This window comes from Myodes glareolus, chromosome 4, assembly GCF_982192425.1.
Source record: "Myodes glareolus chromosome 4, mMyoGla1.1, whole genome shotgun sequence".
Taxonomy (NCBI): Eukaryota; Metazoa; Chordata; class Mammalia; order Rodentia; family Cricetidae; genus Myodes; species Myodes glareolus.
The window spans coordinates 39,937,682-39,958,398 of record NC_142029.1 but is presented as its reverse complement, the minus strand read 5'-3'; the positions used below and the strand labels follow the sequence as shown (position 1 = coordinate 39,958,398).

The 20,717-nt window shown below is 41.2% G+C and overlaps 1 long non-coding RNA gene and 1 pseudogene across 2 annotated transcripts; both read left to right on the top strand.

Moving 5' to 3' along the window:
• The first annotated feature begins 4,102 nt into the window (after positions 1–4,102).
• Positions 4,103–9,668, top strand: LOC146894615 (uncharacterized). 2 transcript variants are annotated; one of them, XR_015737615.1, is made up of 3 exons: positions 4,103–4,253; positions 7,220–7,287; positions 8,687–9,668. It is a non-coding gene; the product is annotated as an uncharacterized LOC146894615 (long non-coding RNA). The 2 variants fall into 2 exon arrangements; XR_015737616.1 differs by having other exon boundaries at positions 4,103–4,266.
• A 700-nt stretch (positions 9,669–10,368) lies between these two features.
• LOC148122244 (Nuclear RNase P) lies at positions 10,369–10,565 on the top strand (annotated as a pseudogene).
• Positions 10,566–20,717: the final 10,152 nt, after the last annotated feature.

Here is a 20,717-nt window from a genome sequence, read left to right as displayed (position 1 = left end):
TTCCTGTCTTGTTCATGCATAGCATTGGCCTAACAGGGCATAAGAAGATTAAATGGTATCAAAGAAAAATCTAGGATGTTTATTCCAGACCCAAACCTGCAATAAGTGACATTTCATTTAATCCCAAGGGCATCTCCTTTAACAGTCCAGTTTCCTCTAAGGAACCACATACTGCTGAGGTTTAACAATATGTTTTACTTCACTTACTAAGGAGAAATGACTGTTCTGAGATTAATTTTGATCCTCAAGAATATTTAAAAGGGAAGAAAATAGAGAATTAGTGCTTTGTAGTCTATAGCTTTTATTGACATTTCCCACATTTTAATTGGAGAAATGTGTTCAGGAATCAAAGGTTGAAGATGATACAGACAAATCCAACCCAAAAAATGATAATCCCTGAACATGTAGGTCAATGAAAGTGAATTTGGCAAAACAGAAGCTTGATTTTAAAATTACCATGGTAATAAGGTCACGATAATTGCAAGGAATTTAATATATTCTCTAAGAAAACATCACAGCAATGAAAGCTGTGCCTCTTTCTAACAAGCTACAGCTACCTACATAATGTCCAACATAGAATATTTTAAAGGTAAAAAGAGGCACAAAATAACTAAATTAGAAAACATATGTATCAAAAATGTGCACACACTTATCCACATGCACACCGATTTGTTTCTTGGTATACCTACAATGTTATTAAAAGTCTAGTGGTTCTTTAAGGAAACAATAGTTCCACTCAGAAATGTAATGACTTTATTTGAAAAATAAAATAAAAAATGTCTTTAGGTATAAAAATCATAACATTACAAAGCTATATATGTGTCTATATGCTAACAAAAAGGTAGTGTACTTATTGATTATAAGAAATTAAGAAGACAATGATAACTTTTCATACATTCATATTCTTTAATCAGATTCCTAATCTCATTTATTGCCAATATCATGTTACATGAACTTTGCAGAAGAATGCAGTTTTAAGCAAGATCTTATTATTTTAATATTCTCACACATTTATCCACACTCCTGGTCAGAGTTGAATTATATGATTAATGTTACAAATGTTGATTATTCTCAATTGACTCTTCTAGGTATATCATTTTGTTCTTGTTTTGTCTTGACACAAGGTCTGTTATGCAGCCAACCCTTCCTGCCCTGGACTCTCTATGTATACCAAGTTGGCCTTGAACTCACAGAGAGCTGTCTCCTTATGCCTCTCAAGTGCTGAGATTAAAGGTGTGTGTCCACACAATGTTGGTGTGTCCTTTTGTTTTTTGAGACAGAGTTTCTCTATGTAGTCATCCTGACTGTTCTGGAACTCACTATGTAGACTAGTCTGGCCTATAACTCAAAGAGGTTATCCTGATTTTGTTTCCCTAGTGCTGGGATTAAAGGAGTGTGCCACCACTGCAAGACCAGGCATGTCGTATTTTTAATGAGATTAAAAAATGTATCTTTCTGTAAGTAATAATGTACTTGGTAAGTTCTGTAAAATTTTACTAAATAAAAATATTTTAAAATGTATTTTTATTTCAAAACATGTAAATATATCAGTCTCCAAGTATTTTAATCTTGTTTTTCCTCTGCTCTAAATATCTCTTTTTAGCAAATGTATTTAATAAATTTTCTAAAAATTTTCATTCGGTTTATGACACAAAACCAAATTTAGTTACTTACTAGAAAAGCAGATTTTCCTGATTTCATTTAGATAAGACCACTGTGTTGTAACAGCTTGTCCGTTCCAAACTTACGGTGCAGCTTAATTACCATTATAACAGTATTATGAGGGAAGACAGCTAAGGGAACTAGACACCACCGGGGAGTCTGCACATGCCCTAAATGGACTGATCATGTTAGACCGTGAGGCATGCTTATAAAAAGATGAGCAACTCCCTCCTTTGTACTTGTTCACTAAGAGGGATGACCCAGCAAGAAAGCTGCCTTCGGAGCTTTTATTGAGATCTAAATATTACCAAGTTCCACAACTGTACGAAACACATTTCTAATATTTGAAAATCACCTCATCTTCTTCTTTATGTTCATTATTTATTAGTTGAGTTTTCCCCTGGACTTTATAAATGACGTTTTCTGCTTAAAAGATTTTTGTTCAATAATTGTTCAGCTTGCTAGAAATGCTCAAAAAATCATTTTACACATTGACTGTTTTGATTAATGATTTCCGATAGATTTTAAGCAACTTGGAATAATCCCTAGCTGGGCACAGTCATTAAAAATTTTAATATCTTTAACAATAACATTGTGTTTTTAAATCTGAGACGATGTGATTGGGGGCATGGGAGAAAGTCTGCTCTTCAACGCTGCAGTACTTTCGTAGTTCCGGTCCTGAAGACGTGAAAACTCTTCCAGATTGTTCAGTTCCTGTAGATGTGAAAAAAACCCTTTCAGGCTTTTCTCACCTTCCAGTGCTTATTTTGTACGTAGACAACTGTAGTGTGTTTGGAAGTAGTTTTGAGCAATGTGTTCAGGAAGCCGGTCTTTCCCCAGCCTCTCTCACTTTCTCACTCAGTCCTGAACCCAGAGAATCATGGGTACTCCGCAGGCATGCCTCCACTGAGCTATTCCCCAGACCTTTCTTTACTTTTGACTTTGAGGCATTGTCTTGCTAAGCAACCCAGGTTAATCTTGAACCCACTCTAGCCAAAAAAAAGAAAAAAAAACCTTGAACTTTCAGTTTTCCTGCCTAAGTTATGCACAGATGAGCAATAGAAATTATAAGATTGTCAAAGCAGACAGAAGCTTCAGATGTGTTTGATTACATGCACCAGGAGAAATTTTTTTTGCTAGAACTAGTTAACTTTTAAATTTGATTTTATCTTATTTTTGATTGATGCTTTTTCTTGTGTCATTGCTATAAAGGCACCATCTTTTAGGTATTTGTGAATCTATGCCTCTAGTAATGAAATCAAGCAAAATAAAAACTATACACGAACACTTCTAAATTGGAAACAAAAGGGAGTAAAGGAATATAGGACAACTGTATAAACGAAGTGACAGTTCAAGGATGGATCACTGTGTAAATTCAATTTCTGCAACTCCATGTGACAAGCCTTTGTCTTTATGTTCAGTTCTCTTAAGATAAATAAGATAAATTCTAACACTTGAGTGGACACTAATGCTTATTTAGTGTATCTCCATCTTCTGACTTTTATGTGATTGGAAAACTCAGTGCAACTCCAGTGTTAAATCATTACTGATTCTTTGAAATTCTGATCACAAGATTTAATTTGACATTCACTTTTATTTTCTTAAATTTTATTTCTCTACTGTAGATGATGAACCTATTGGGAAATGAAATACATATTAAGCAAAAAAAAATCATAGTTGTAGATGTACGATAAATGTCAAAACCACAGAAGCAAACATATTCATTGTTTCCTGTTTATTCTAGAGCGGAGTCGCTCAGGCGTTAGTGTCTGTCATAATATTCTGTTCTAAAACATATTTCAGTACCTTTAATCTAGAACTTCTCACAGTCTGCTACCAGTGAGCCTCTGGCATCCCAGCAGCCCTTGCTCTTGCCTGTGTACATTCATTAACACACCAAATAACCAGCTGTTGGGACAATCGAACAATATTTTTCCTCCACCTGCTAAGCTCAACCTGGCATCCAAAGCTTCTTCTAGACTGTCTACACCTCCATACTGGAAACTCTTCTCCACTACAGGGTTAAAACAGGCAACTTGACAAAGGCCAAAGCCAGAGGATGAAGGACAGAGTCTGGTTTTCAAAAGGATCTCTACTAGCGTGGCAAGTGTTTAAATTAGAGGAAGCTTTGGAGCTCAGCTGTTGTATGCCTTCATTCTTTGGTGCCGGAGAATTGTCTGTATTCTGTCAATCATGTGTAGAGAGCGGCGTGGAGCCGCACCTAAAAGATGGTGCCGGCTTCCGCCTTCCACGATCCCGAAAGCAAGTGCTCTCAGTGGTAAACAACACCTTATTTGGCTAAGGCCAGGATCACGCCATGATAGTAAGCTGCTTGCGTATAAGTGGACCTATGGACAGTGCCCACGTAGCGATCCAGGATTGGCTGCCCAGGGCTACTTAAGGGCTGGGAGGAGCTTGCCTGGTGAGAGAAACAATTGTAACAAGGTCCTGAGTAAACTGCTTGAAAGAAGAGCTCCAGTGTTGCCGTCTTCCTTGCTGGTCGAGGTGGTCGCCACAAGTGGTGGCCTGTATGGAGATTCTCCTCTCCTCTCCCTGGAGTCCAGAACTTGCAGCAGTCAGGGGGTGCACCGGTAAGTCCTCAAGGTAAGATTGGGGACCCATGACCAAAGCGGGTTATTTGCTCTCGCCTGTAAACAAAGGGAGAGCGGGGAAGTAGAGCCGAGACTAGAGCGGACAAATCGAAAGTGAAAATAGAGCTGCGACTAGAGCCGAAAAATCGAAAGTGAAAGTAAAGCCTACTACAGTAGAAGGGCTACAAGTCTGTAGAGCACATTTGGTTCGCTAGCCCGACAAACTGAAAGTAAAATTGCTGGATACTGTTGATGGATTACTACTTGCTCTTAGCAGCTTGGATACTCTTGAGTACAGTGTTCTGGTTCATCGTTTTTACTTATTGCTGTAGGGAGTGTATTGAGAATCCTCAGTGAATAGACATGGGGAATTCTCCTTCTCTCCCAATTTTTCTGGCTTTGAACGAGCTGCTTCGTTTAAAAAATCTAAAACTTAAGAAAAGTACCTTAGGGAGGTTCCTGGAGAAATGTGATACCACTGCTTGTTGGTTTGCAGTCTCCGGGAAGCTTACGACTCGGTCATGGGAAAACTTTGAGTTTGCTGCAGAATAGGGAACGCAAAAGGCTGGAGTAAGACCTATCTGGAAATTAGTGAAAAGCTGCCTCGAGGATCGAAAGTGCAGTGAAGCAGTAGAAAATGGCCAAACAGCCTTAGAGATATTACAGGAGGAACGTTCAGAGAGGGCAGCTTCAGAAACGGCAGCCTCTAAAACGGCCAAGTCTGATGTGGCATCTGATACAGATTCAGGTAGAGGGAAGAAGAAAAGGGCCCAGGAAAAGCAAAAGGGTCAATTATATCCTAGCCTGTCAAAATTGGAGAAATCAGACTCTTCTGTCTCCTCAAGCTCAGAGACAGGGCCAGACCCAGAAACACCAGACACAGAGACAGAAACGGATGAAGAAGATAGAGAAACCCTTAGGAAAACATTAAAAAGAATGAAAATCTCCAAGAAAAAGGGAAACAGAGAGAAAAATAAGACATCTAAAGGCATGCGCAGGACTGTAACCCCTTCAGCTCCGCCCCCGTATCCGGAGGTTTTAGGAGCAGAGGGAGGGATTTCCTTCAATCCTAAGGTATGGAGAGAAGTCAGGGCAGAAATGATGACGGCCTCAGCATTTCCTGTATTTTAGAATCCGCAAGGCAGTCGATTCCATGAGCATTTGGATTTTAAGGTCATCAAGACATTGGCAGAATCTGTCCGGACTTATGGCACTACAGTCGCCTTTACGGTGGCCCAAGTGGAAGCTCTACATAGATACGCCATGACTCCAGCTGATTGGATGAAGCTAGCACGAGCATGTTTGTCCCCTGGCCAGTATCTACATTGGAAAGCTCTTTCAATTTGAATTGGCCAATGCTCAGGCTGCAATAAATCCAGCAGCTGGAGGGGCACAAGCAGTCTGGGACACAGACATGTTGCTTGGACAAGGCAGGTTTGCCAGCCAGCAAAATGGATATCCTCCTCAAGTGTATGATCAGATTAATAACATTGCCACAAGAGCATGGAAGACCTTACCTAATAAAGGGGAGGTAATTGGTAATTTGATTAAGATCCTTCAAGGACCTATGGAGCCTTTTTCTGATTATGTGGCTAGGATGGTAGAAGCAGCAGGAAAGATCTTCGGTGACCCGGACACCGCTATGCCGTTTGTCAAGCAGCTAGTGTATGAACAATGTACCCAGGAGTGCAGAGCAGCTTTCACCCCATATAAAAATAGAGGATTAGAAGTCTGGATGAGAGCATGTAGAGAATTAGGAGGTCCATTAACCAATGCTGGACTGGCAGCGGCAGTACTTAGATTGAGCAAAAATGGGGGCAATGCAGGAACTTGCTTTCGATGTGGTAAACCAGGCCACATTAAGCGCAACTGCCCTCAAGGCTGCAGAACCTGTTAAATATCAGTTTTCTCCTGGAGCTCCTCAGCAAGTGGAGCTAGCAATCGTGGTTGAGGTGTTTAAATCCTGTCCATTTACATTTAATTTAATTTCGGATTCTTGTTATGTTGTTAACGCCTTAAAATACCTTGAGTGCGTTGGACTTATTAAATCCTCCAGCCCAGTACATAGGCTATTTATACAATTACAGCTATTACTCTGGCAATGTAAGAATCCTTTCTTTGTACAGCACATTCATGCACATACAGGTTTGCCAGGCCCTCTGGCTGCCGGCAATGACAAGGTTGATCAGTGTACCAGACAAGAATGGATGTTTCTTGCCTCTGCCCTGCAGAGGGCTCATGATTTTCATAAAGAGTTTCATGTTAACGCCAAAACCCTACAACAAAAATTTGCCATTTCCTGTGCTGATGCACACAAGGTGGTTGTGGATTGTCCACAATGTGCCATACATCATCACCTTCAAACTTTGGGGGTCAATCCGCGTGGATTGCTCCCCCTTAAATTTTGGCAGATGGATGTTACCCATCTCTCTGAGTTTGGCAAGGTAAAATACATACATGTCTCCGTGGATATGTGCTCTGGCATTATCCATGCCACACCAATGACAGGTGAAAAGGCAACCCAAGTGATTGCTCATTGTCTGGAAGCGTGGGCCACCTAGGGAAAACCCCAGCAACTGAAAACAGACAATGGTCCCGCTTATACGGAACAAAAGTTCACCTCCTTCTGCCAACGCATGGGTGTTCAACTCATACATGGACTGCCTTATAATCCACAAGGCCAAGGTATTGTAGAGCATGCTCATCGTTCCTTAAAGGAATTGCTTCAAAAACCAAAAGGGGGAATAGGTCATCAACAGACCCCTAAGAATAGACTTTCCTTAGTCTTATTTACACTTAATTTTTTAAACTTGGACAATACCAATCAGTCTGCCATGGACAGGCATTCTTGCCCATCCAGTCCCTTAAAAGGATTGATAAAATGGAAAGATGCTCTGACAGGGGTCTGGCATGGCCCTGATCCCGTGATGGCATGGGCACGAGGCTCTGTTTCTGTTTTTCCACAGGATCACTTGGACTCTATTTGGGTACCGGAGCGCTTGGTGAGAAAAGCACAAGTGCAGAGGAATGACAAGTAAGATGAAGCCTCAGACTGTGATCCTACTGATGGTGACAGTCCTGATGCCTCCATTGTTGATCCAAGCCAATGAACAAATCTTGTGGGCCATAGAAAAAGCATGGCCAATTCCTATACCTGTTCATTCTACATCAAAAGTTTTACCTGTCTTTTTTTCCACTAGTTGTGAATTAGGCTTACCCTGCGTAAATTTAGACCCTAGCATGGCTATGTACAATGCAGCTGATGTTCCTCTTCAAGGAGCCTTATGCTTTTCTCTTGAAAATAATTCTATCCCATGTATATGGTTGAAAAATAGCTCGGTGGGTAATTGGCTTGACCCATTGACCGATAATCATGTGCCTTTCACCATGCTCGTGGAAGCACTGAAAACAATAAATACGGGTACTTCCTCAGGCACAGGCAGTGGTAAAAACAGTAGTAATGCCACAAGTATTACTACCTTATTGATGTTGATGGAAGGGCTTCGACCTTCAAGTTCACTCTTTGGATTAGGGAATTCCACCGCTCGACAAGTATTACCTTATTGTACCCCTAATTTAGGGTACCCCCCCCTTATTGGACACCATGTCAAAGCCCAGATCATAAGTCAAAGCAGATTGCACCAGGTTTTGAATTTACCCCTCCTTTAGGAAGACATTTCTTTAATCTTGCTAATCGGACTAATCAGAAAACTAATACGAAAAATACTTGGCCCCGGTTTCAATGGATTCTTTCTAATGAAAGAGGGGCCTTTTCATCCCTAGAGCCTTTTGCTGCCCTTCGTAATTTGACTGTTCAGCTACTTAACATCTATGCCAGCAGGGATACAAAGGGAGTTTTTTCAAATGTTACTATAAATAAAATGATGAACAACCTTACCATTTCTGCCAGTCCAGTGTGCTTAAAGGCACCCTTCTTCTTTTTGTTGACTAATATTACCAATGCCACAGAGGATGTGATCTATTGTAATTCCTCTAAGACAACTTGCCTCGCAAGTCAATGCTGGAATGGTACTTATAACACAGCTGTGGTGATGAGAGTTCCCACATATGTTCCCATCCCAGTCAGAGTTGATACTGGTACCGTCCCAATCGCTCATTTGCTCAGAACAAAACGAGACTTTGGGATAACAGCAGCCCTAGTCTCCGCAATTGCTGTATCTACCTGCTGCAGCTGCCACGACAGCTGCTGTTGCCATGGCTGCAACAACTCAGATTGCAGAGACAGTTAATGAAATCGTGGAGAGGACAGCCTCCACAATGACCACTTTGAAATCTATCGATGGTCATTTAAAAGCTGACATTTTGACAGTAAACCAAAGAGTAGACCTCTTGCAAGAGCAAGTGGATGAATTAGTAACCTTAACCAGTGTAGGATGTATTCATTCCCTCTCCTCTTTATGCATTACTTCCAGATTGGCTGAGAATTTTACAAAGAATGGTAACCTGAGCCGGCAGCTGAGGGCGTACCTCCAGGGAAACTGGAGCAAGGAGTTTGAGAACAGGACGGACACCTTGATCAACCAGATTATTTCCCTGAATGCCACACGGCTGGAATTACCTACTGCTCATACTTTTCTTAATATGCTGAAACAAACTTTTAGTTATTTTAAGGAGTGGGCAGGAATAGGAGCCCTGACAGGCCTAATGGTGCTTGCCTCCCTGGTATGTCTGTGGTGCATTTGTCACATGAGAGCCTCACAACATCGCAATGCAGCAATGATCATTCAAGCATTCATGACTATTGAAGCAGGACAGTCCCCCCAAGTTTGGTTAACTACTTTAAAAGATATATAAGCACAGGATGCGAGGCTTGCGCACTTCACTTGAGGGTAATTACATCTACCACAAGAAGAGCAAGTCTGATTGCACGTGGGTCAGTGCCTAACTCCCACCTCTGTAAAAAGGGCACCAAGCGGGTCTAGTGTTTTCTGGGTGGAGGACGCCTGGATAAACAATAGTACATGCTTCATTTTTAACAGAGATCAGACCTCTACTCTTGCCTGTTGTTTTTAAAACAAAAAAGGGGGAACTGTAGAGAGCTGCGTGGAGCCGCACCTAAAAGATGGTGCCAGCTTCCGCCTTCCACGATCCCGAAAGCAAGTGCTCTCTGTAGGAAGCCACCTGGAGGCACAGGTGGTCCTGCAGTTTGGAGGTATACCTGGCTTAGCCACGTGGGGCTGAGCACCCTTGCCTGCACCCTTGCTTGCACATGCTCAGACCAGCAGAATGGCATTAACCAATCAGGACAGCGTTCAAGCCTCTCCACCGTTTAAAAGCAGCTGCCTCTGGACTCTACTGGCTTTCTCTAAGCTTTCTCTTGTCCCTGCTCTATTTTCCCTTCCCCCAATTTTCCTCAATCAAATGCTCCGAATAAAGACGTGACCAGGGAAGGAATTCTCGTTTTTAGTGGCGTTCATTCCTGCTGGTCAGGATGCGCGTCGCAACTGGTGCTCGAAACCTCGGGACGCCGAGGGACCCTGACAACTACGCCGGGGGACCCTGAGAAGGAAGTGCCCAGCAACGTGCTGAAAGCCCGGGAGGAAGGAGCTGAAATCAGACACCGGACAGAGAGCCGTGAATTTCAGAACTCTGCCACGTGGAGCAGTGAGTGATGTCAGTTAAATCCTCCAGAAAGGGGAGGAAAAAGAATGGAAAAAGTATAGGCCTAAAAAGAAAAGAAAATAGAAAGAATAAAAGTTAAGGTATCTGAAAGAAGGTACAGAAAGCAACGGGGAAGAAAAATCCCTCAAGTTCAGTGCAGGTGGAGCTGAGAAAAAGCGAGGTTTACGGTTGGGAGATCCGCGGCTTCCTCCGTCCGTACTCGCTGTTAGAGACTCAGAGGCAACAGTCTCGTAGGGAGTCGGGCTTGATCATGTTTGAAGACTGCCTTCCCTGTTCTTAAAGAGCCACAGAGCTTTTGGAGGTGATTTTCGCCTAATGTTGTTAAGAGAGCTCAGTCTCTGGCTCTCACGTACAGAAAACTTTAATTTTGATTGAGGAAGTAGCCGGCGTGGTGGCGCACGCCTTTAATCCCAGCACTTGAGCTCTGAGCACAGGCTCTACGAAAAACCGCGTTTCCATAGCAACATGGGCGGGCGGAGGAAGCTCATCGGCGGGGCCACGTGCTGAGTGATCGTCACTCCCGGGCCCCCCGCGGCCCTAACCGGGCCCTCCGCGCGCGGGCAGACCGGGCAGGAGAGGCCCCCCCCCTCGCCGGAGCTTGGAAAAGACTCGCGGCCAGCGGTGCGAGTTCAATGCCTGAGGTGAGGCAGGGTGCACAGTTCGCAGGTACAGGATAAACGGCGAGCCCGCGCACGGCCCAGGGCGGGGCCATGCCTTTGTTTGGGCCACAATCGGCCACAATGGGCCGTGCCTCAGCCGCGGCCTCCAAAAATTCAGTCAGATAAAAACATTTGTCGCCAAAAATTCAGTCAGATAAAAACATTTATTCCCCAAAAAATGCACATCGTCCCGTCGTCAGCAGGAAGCAGCTAGATCGATTGTCGATGCCCATTTTCCCTCAAAGAACTGGTCGTAATTATCATAATAAAGGCGCGTCAACCTGGTTACCCGGTACGGACCTATTGCCTCAGGCAACGGGTGGAATAAAACAATGCTACCTAGAGGTTTTTTCATTTGAATGCGGGCCTGGAGAGATGGCTCAGAGGTTAAGAGCACTGCCTGCTCTTCCAAAGGCCCTGAGTTCAATTCCCAGTGACAACTGTTTTGGTTTTAGACAATAGAGGGGGACTACCAGTGACAGCTTCCCCCAGAGAAAGGATTTCTCTTGCATTCTTTACACTTAATTTTTAATTCAAAATTTTGCTGGAAAAACAGCAACAGACAGAGATGCTCTGTTTGAAAGCAATTCCGTCTAATTCTAAGGCCTGCTTTAATGGCACAGGCAAACAAGATTTGCTCTTTGAAACGGAGACCTGCAGGTCTCTAAGTTCAAAACCAGCCTACTTCCAGTACTGATTGTGCTGAATTTTTACACTGAGAGTTTTTAATACTCTTAGATGTTAATTTGGGAGAAGAGTTTTGTTTATGTTTTTCTAGGAATGCTGACATACATCTGGATGCCAGCAAGACTGACAAGAGAAATAAAGAAGAAAGATGATCCAGTGGATGCTGAGTGTCCTGCTGTGGAAGATTCATGTGGAGACAGCAGAGATGACCTTCTGGGCAATGTCAAGAGCAGCTGTTTCACACCATCGACTTGAGCAGCACCCTGTGCAACCTCTTATCTCTTACTCTATTTTGCCTTTTCCTTCCTTAGGAATGGGTGGGAGCAGAGATATCCCTGGCATGCTGTGTCTAGGTGGAAGTGCTGTATGTCTTTGATTGGTGTGCTTCCTGCTAGTCCAAGTGAGGTGGGACAAGGTCTTTGTGGCACAGGCCTTGGCAGCCTTGGTATGTGTATCCTCACCCCAGGTTTGGCTCTCAGCCTCAAAAGAGCTCATAGGCAATTAGCCATGCATACCCTCTAGGGACCAGATAGTCCCACGGCATAGAGGAAGGTATGCATAGACGGAGGGTGTGCAGACACAGCCCTAGCACTCCCAGGGTAGTTGTCCCATTGCACGGGAAGGGTGTGTCTTGTTTTTCTTTTCTTTAATCGGTCCACACATCATGAGGTGGGGACCAGATTGGAAAATAGTTTTGCCTTATTGCTTTTATTTACAGTAGAAGGGGGAGATGTAGGAAGCCACCTGGAGGCACAGGTGGTCCTGCAGTTTGGAGGTATACCTGGCTTAGCCACGTGGGGCTGAGCACCCTTGCCTGCACCCTTGCTTGCACATGCTCAGACCAGCAGAATGGCATTAACCAATCAGGACAGCGTTCAAGCCTCTCCACCGTTTAAAAGCAGCTGCCTCTGGGCTCTACTGGCTCTCTCTAAGCTTTCTCTCGTCCCTGCTCTATCTTCCCTTCCCCCAATTTTCCTCAATCAAATGCTCCGAATAAAGACGTGACCAGGGAAGGAATTCTCGTTTTTAGTGGCGTTCATTCCTGCTGGTCAGGATGCGCGTCGCAGTTCTCAGTGGTAAACAACACCTTATTTGGCTAAAGCCAGGATCACGCGATGATCGTAAGCTGCTTGTGTATAAGTGGACCTATGGACAGTGCCCACATGGCGATCCAGGAATGGCTGCCCAGGGCTACTTAAGGGCTGGGAGGAGCTTACCCGGTGAGAGAAACTATTGTAACAAGGTCCTGAGTAAACTGCTTGCAAGAAGAGCTCCGGTGTTTGTGTCTTCCTTGCTGGTTGAGGCGGTCACGACAATCATGTTTTAAAAAAATGCTGATTGGCCAGGCAGGAGATGTAGGCGGGGAAACCAGACAGGAAGTGGAAATGATGCAAGGAGAGCAGGAGAATTCTGGGGAGGAGGAAGTTGATTCTTCCCATTCCTGCCCAGACCACAGAAGCAGCAGGATGTGGGCTGTGCCACTGAAAAAGGTACTGAGCCACATGGCTAACATAGATCAGAAAAATGGGTTAATCAAGATGTGAGAGTTAGCCAGTAAGAAGCCTGACCTAGTGGGCCAATCAGCTTTATAACTTACAGAGTTCTTTGTGTGATTTTTCTCTGGGACTAAATAGCTGCGGGACCAGCCAGAACAGAAAAACCCCCAACAAACAGGCCCCCTCATGTTACATAATGGCACCCACATGGATAACTGCAACCACACAAAGCCTGAGAAAGCTTGGGAAAGACTAGAGTAAAGCATTTCGGTTTTCAGCCTTAGCAAGAAAAACGCTATGCTGTTTTAAAATGCCAGTTTTCTGGGCAGTCCTGCCAGGAAAAACTCTGACTCTTTCAAGCAGGCTGTCCCAATGGATACAATGTTGCAACTTGCTTCCTGGCAAGGACCTTGAAATGTCATAGGAGTTTTTGAGCATTGTCTTCTCCATATTCCTTAGCAAATTAAAGACCCACATGGTCAGAAAGAGAGAGATAAACATAAAGAGAGATTAAAAGAAAAAAAAACTTCTAAATGGTTTAAAGTCCTTAGAAATAAAAAAAAAGAAAGAAAGAAAGTAGTTGGATGTGGTGGTACACACCTTTAATCCCAGCACTGGGGAGGCAGAGAGAGACAGATCTCTGGGAGTTCAAGGATAGCCTGGTCTACAGAGGGAGTTCCAGGACAAAGTTATACAGAGAACCTGTCTCAATAAGCCGAAAGTTGAAAATAAAAATAAAAGAAATAGAGGTTAAAATAAAGCCATGTAAAGATGGAAAATACACAGAGAATCTTGATACTGTATGTTATTATGCTCTCTTTGAATTGTTTAAATGCTGAGGAAGGAGCAACAGCTGCTAAAAGATATTTGCTTATAAATGCTGCAGAATTAATCCAAGATAGGTATTTTGAAAATACCTTGGCTTCAAAATTGAAGTCAAAAGGTATGTTACTTTGGAGAAGAGATTTTGCTTTTGATTCCACAGAAAATGAGAGGCTCTGGATTTATTCTGAGTTAAGAAAAATCCAGTTTGATCAAGGGAGGTCACCTGAAAAATCTCCGACAGGAATAGATGGCCCAGATGTCTGAGTTCTTCATCCAGAACAGGTTCAAGACTGTTGCCTGAGATGATCAAGACTCACAGGATACTTCAGTCAGGACTTGATCATGACTCTAAATTTTCTTTAGGTTCCCATAAGATTATCAGCGCCCCCAACCAACTGGAAGTAGTCTGGAATGCTACACCCACATTCCCAAAAATGGACTATGGATATTTTTCCTTTGTTTTTCTTTTCTAAAAAAGAGGGGGAAGTGGTGTGGGAGAATTGTCTGTATTCTGTCAATCATGTTTTAAATAAATGCTGATTGACCAGGCAGGAGATGTAGGCGGGGAAACCAGACAGGAAGTGGAAATGATGCAAGGAGAGCAGAAGAATTCTGGGGAGGAGGAAGTTGATTCTTCCCACTCCTGCCCAGATCACAGAAGCAGCAGGATGTGAGCTGCCCCACTGAAAAAGGTACTGAGTCACATAGCTAACATAGATCAGAAAAATGGGTTAATCAAGATGTGAGAGTTAGCCAGTAAGAAGCCTGACCTAATGGGCCAATCAGCTTTATAACTTATGGAGTCCTGTGTGTAATTTTCTCTGGGACTAAACAGCTGGGGGGCCGGGTAGGACAGAAACACAAACAAGTAGGCCCGGTCTTTTCATGTTACAATTCTTGTTAATGAATGTTCCCCCTCTACTTGAGTTTCTGCCCCATAACCACCCCAAGTTCAAAGAATTTCTAAAATTCTAACCTCGAGAAGGAAAATAGATTATCTCCAGGGGTGGGATGAAGAGAGCTGAAGAAGAGATTTTACAAAACAATAAAATAAAAAGAATAAAAAAAGAAAAAGAAACTAAGACAATCCAGGAAAAATAAAAAGATAAATGTGTGATAAACCCTGAATATCTCTGAACAACTTAGAGACTACTCTGCAATGATGACCTTGGAGTATTCAAACTTCTATCATGAATACCCTCACAGATAAAATAATAAAATTTTCATGGTGGCAGTTCTAATTCTTTTTTTTAATTGATTTTTATTGAACTCTACATTTTTCTATGCTGCCCTCAACCCTACCCCAAGGTCCCCATGTTCCCACTTTTCTCAGGAGATCTTGTCTTTTTCTACTTCCCATGTAGATTAGATCTATGTAAGTCTCTCTTAGTGTCTGCATTGTTGACTAAGTTCTCTGGGATTGTGGTTTGTAGGCTGGTTTTCTTTGCTTTATGTTTAAAAACCACTTATGAGTGAGTACATGTGATAATTGTCTTTCTGGGTCTGGGTTACCTCACTCAAAATGATTTTTCTAGTTCCATCCATTTCCCTGCAAAATTCAAGATGTTATTTTTTTCTGCTGTGTAGTACTCCATTGTGTAAATGTAACACATTTTCCTTATCCATTCTTCAGTCGAGGGGCATTTAGGTTGTTTCCAGGTAATGGCTATGATAAACAATACTGCTATGAACATAGTTGAGCACATGTCCTTGTGGCACGATTGAGCATCCTTTAAATATATACCCAAAAGTAGTATCACTGGGTCTTGAGGAACATTGTTTCCAAATTTTCTGAGAAACTGCCACACTGACATTCAAAGGAGCTGTATCAGCTTACAGTTCCACCAGCAAAGCAGAAGTGTTCCCTTTACCCAACAACCTCTCCAGCATAAGTTGTCATCAGTTTTGATCTTGGCCATTCTTCCAGGTGTAAGATGGAATTTCAGAGTTGTTTTGATTTGATTTCTCTGCTAAGTATGTTGCAATTCTAATTCTTTTAGAGAAATGTTTTCTCTGTTTTCTTGCTACTGTTTATGCAAAAATAGCGAGAGATAAAATCAGCAACAACTACTAGATACCAGCTGAAACTCTAGAACTACTAGAGAGACAAAGGCAGGTATTTTCTGTGTCAAAATTGAAACTGTTTGATTCTACAGCTTACTTAATAGTATTATGATTTGTATGTCACCCTTTACTGCACTCAGTATTATCAAAGGTATGTTCATAAAACTTACAAATATAAAATTCTCATTTGCATACCTAATTTGGTATCTTTCTTTGGGAAAAATATTTAAATTAAACTTAAATTTAGAGATGATTGTATGTTTTTTCTTGCTCATTCAAAAATAAAAAGCCTTTTTCAAGAATGATCAAAAATTTAAAAGTTGGATGTCTTCTAAAATTCTTACTTGTTTTGATTATTTCCTAAAAATACCATTTTATAAAAATGAACAAAAATGAAATCTCTTAAAATTAAGGAAATGATTTTTACACACACACACACAAATATGACCTTGAAAATTCAGATCATGGAAAAATTTTTGATTCTAAGCAGTATAACCTATCTAGGTGGCCTGCACTATAAACACACCTGTCTTTCTTTCAGCTTATCTATTACAGATTTATGAGGCCAATAATGGAATAAATGCAAGATATATGCACCTCTTCAGTGAAGATGTGGTTTCTGGCACTAGTTTATCATTTAACATAAAGCTCCAGAATTAAAAATAAATACTCATCTGAGCAACTTAATCCTATTATATTCAAAGCTTCCATGGAAATAACTCATCTTATCATTCTCTTTATAAATCCTAGGTGAAAAGACAAATGCAAAGGAGAGTAGTAAAACGCCATATGCAAACTGCACACATCTTGGCTCCTTCTGAGAATCTGGATAAGATAGAAACAGATTTCCCTTTTAAAGAAGACTCTCTATTTTGTAGGCATCCATGGTAAGAACCATTGAAACTATTTCCAGTTTGACAAATGCAGTCAGTACTTTTTTTTTTTTTGTCTTTTGATATGGACCAAACTGGGGTCTCCAGGGCACAGTGCCTTTAGCCATTAAACTATGTAAACAACACTCCCCCATTTTTTCCTCAAAACTTTTGTGGAGCTGGGTATGATGGCTCAAACCCACAATCCCAGAAGCCAAAAGAGGTAAGTAGACTGTCACAAAGTTAAGGCCAGCCTGGGATACAGAGTGAGACCTTTTCTCAATAACTCTCTCTCTCTCTCTCTCTCTCTCTCTCTCTCTCTCTCTCTCTCTCTCTCTCTCTCACACACACACACACACACACACACACACACACACACAGTATTTGTTTTCAAAGCTAAAAAGCATCATGGGACATGTATTTTTCTGCTCGGATGATAGCACCCACTGGTCGGTGTGAAGCAGTGATAAGGTTTAAAAATCAATCATAAGACTACACAGGCTTCCCCCATACCAACTGGTTAATGTTAGGAAAAAGTCAGTGTGGGCCACACTGAACAGAGGTCCACATCAGAATGGAAGTTCTTTGGCTACACTCTAAAATGCATCTTCTGGACTGAAACAAGCCCAGGTTTTCCACAGATCACTCCAGATTTCAGGGCAGGTATGACTTTTGAAGGGTATAGAACTGTACCTTGCATCTGTGAATTGCCAGTCATTGTGCCCCCCAGGACCCACGACTAAGTCTGACTCTCTAGTGGAGCTACTTCTCCTCAGTAAACTAGATTTGCATCGCTCAAGACTTATTTGGGGAATGAAGCACCAGGGCTCAGTCAATATGCACCACTCACCTGTAATTCCCAGGGATATTACAGTCAGTATTAAATGCTCAGATATTCCCAAAGCTGAGGAAACTTCACTGATTAACCACTTTATTCCGTTGGCAAATTTAAAATAAGCATTAAAAAGAAGCCTAGAGGTACACCTGAAACTTCTAGTTCTGATTTTTCTCTATCATTTGGTCTTTAACTTTTTTTGAGTGTGACTAATTTCTCAACTTATTTAGGTTAACTCATAGAAGAGTCTCATGAATTACATGGCCTGTCTCAAAAGACAGCTCTTCAACTGAAACATGTCAAGATATATTCTGTCTAAAAATTCTAATGACTCATGTACAGGAATATCTTATTTGAAAGTTAGACCAACTCTCTTTATAAATATTACACCAATTGCATTTATTCTAACGGAAATTATCTTTCTTATTATTATATTACTAATTACAACAACCTCATTGTACAAATGGTTGAAAAATATAAAGGTTGGAATCTCATACTTAAGGATGAACTTTTGCAGCATTCTCAGTTATGGGAATAACTGCTTAAATCTGACTTTGGAATTTTATTAATGGAAAGAAAGCAAATGGAAGAAAACAACTAAGATGAAAAGTCATTACAGAAATCAGCAAGATGTCTCAGGGGGTAAAAGCCTGCTGCTAAGCTCACTTTCATACTTGTGATCCACACGGTGGAAGGAGAGCATCCATTTCTACAAGTCATCCTCTGAACAAACACAAACATGTCATGTCACACACTTATAACTCACTCTTTCACACACACACAGTAAGTAAGTGTCTTAGTTAGGGTTTATGTTACTGTGAAGAGACACCATGACCACAGCAACTCTTACAAAGAAAACCTTTAATTGTGGTGGCTCACTTACAGTTCAGAGGTTCACTCCATTATCATTATGGTGAGACATGGTGACATGCAGGCAGTCATGGTGGTGATAAGGTAGTTGTTACATGTTAAAAGAAGGCAACAGGAAGTAGACTAACTCACTGGCATAATTCGAACATATTTGAGACCTCAGAGCCTACCTCCACAGTGCTACACTTCCTCCAAGACCACACCTACCCCAACAAGGCCACACCTCACCTCCCATCAGTTTCATTCTCTTTTGGGGGTTATTTTCTTTCAAACCACAATAGTTAGTAAGTAAGTAAATAAATGCTGTTTTTATTTAAGTCATTACTGGTTGTACCCTTACCCGTCCAAAGGGAAACCTTCCTATCTCAGTTTCTGGAAGTTGAGCATCTATGTTGAACATCTGTATTCCTTCTGAAATGACTTTTTAACCACAGTTGTCTTAGAGCAAAGTACCATAAACCTTCTCAAGGTTGTACTGAGTTGTTCCCGTTTTATGTGGATATGTAAATAGCAAGAAAGACTGAACATTTTCTGTACTCATTGAAGCTTGAAGCCTCACTTGACCATGAAGCTCTTATCCTTCTCATTCAAATGAATACTTCTTTTTCATTTAGAGATAAACCATAGATTACACATATTTTTATACTCTGAAAACAAATGTCTGTCTTTCAAACACTCGTACTTAAATCATTACCTTTTCTTGCTAGCCCATAAAATTCAACACACCAATAACATGGGGGGTTGCTGTTGAGGGTGAATAGTGTTGGCATCTCTAAAACAGTATTTTTCCAACATGCCTTACTTTGCCCATTTTCTTCCCTGTCTCATTCCTTCCCTAAAAACTCTATTGCTTTCCCTCATTAGCCTTCCCCCACTCAAGGTTCCCGTTTCCTTATCATGGTGGCATTTTTATACCTACAAATGTGTATTTATGTCCTCTTTACATCTCATTGGCCTTCAGTGTTTCTCTCCTACTCCCACTGATTCTCTTCCCTTTCCCACACAGACCCATTCTATTGTTGTACTTTTTTTATGTGACCATTGGACTTCATTAAGATTGCTTGTAGGGCCCTGGGGGAGATGTTTACAGAAGCAAGGGCTACTTATCATTTTCTTTACCACTGAAGGAAGTCTTTCTCACCCCCTCCCACTACTGTTAAATATTGTAGATCTCTAGGAATGGGTGTGCCTCATTAAACCCACTTCTCTACCTACTCATATGAAAATAAATTCTTGGAGAAGGGAATCTCTAGGGTCCTCTCTCCTCCATGGAAGGATGTTGACATGCTTAATCTTGGCAGATTTCATGTTAGCTTACTCAACTGCTATGGGATCAAAGACATTTTTTTTAACTCTATCTACAAAGAACTCCAGTATCCACAAACAAAAGAAAATATGCAGTATTTGATTTTTCACATTCAACTTTAATTTAATTCAATTTAATTTAATATGATCCAAAGCTTCATTAATTTTCACCAAACAACATGATTCTCAACATTGTTAGCCATCAAGGGAACCTAAATTGAAACCACATTCTCATCAACCTAGTCAGAAATCCCACCTATTAAAAAAAAAAGAAAAAAACAAACAACAAAGATGCAAAGAAACAGAACCCTTTCCATGCTGCTAGTGGGAAGGGAAAAGCATACAGACACTATGGAGGCTTTTCAAAAGAGGGAAATAGAAACACAATATGACACACCTCTGTGTTCATGCTTATATACCCAAAGAGTGCTGAGTTAACATGCTACAGAGAAACTTGTACATACTACAGAGAAACATCCATATTACAGCAACATTATTCACATTAGACAAGTGGTGAAATTAGCCCAACTGTCCCTCAGCAGAGAAACATACAAAAATCTGGTATAGGCACACAATGGAGTTTTACTTAATCCTAAAGAAGAAATGAAGGTTTCACTTTGGGGAGAAAATATGTGAAAGTATCTCAGAACCTGACATGGGAATTTAGATGTCCATTTTCATCTTTAAGACCATCAAAACCCCCTAAACTGGAAATGAAATTCAGAGTGAGAATGTGAAGGAACAAAGCAAACTAGTGCCTCTGCGGAGGCTTCTTTTCCAGACAGAAGTTATGCAAGGCTGTCGTTCTCGCAATGGTCAGTAATAGGCAGATATGAAGCCTGGCATAGAATTCCAATTTTGAACTCACTAGTGAAAAATGCTACATTTTTCTCTTCATGAAGAGTATGTCAAAAAAAAACTTCAAAAGTCATGGCATATAAGTTTCTCCCATATTTTAACAGACTATGAAATTATCAGATTATCTCACAAGTGGGAAATTTATCAGTGTGGTTAATGAGCTATGTAGAATTTTTTGTTTCATACTTTTCCTCCTCAGGATGCAAACACTAAAACGGATTTGCCTAAGTAATACATATTTAAGACACAGAGATAATTTTACTTCAGAAAAAAAAAGATAGGGAGCTTTAAATAATAGGAGTCTTTTCCTATTATTTCAAACATTCTATACAAAGCTTAAAATACTTATG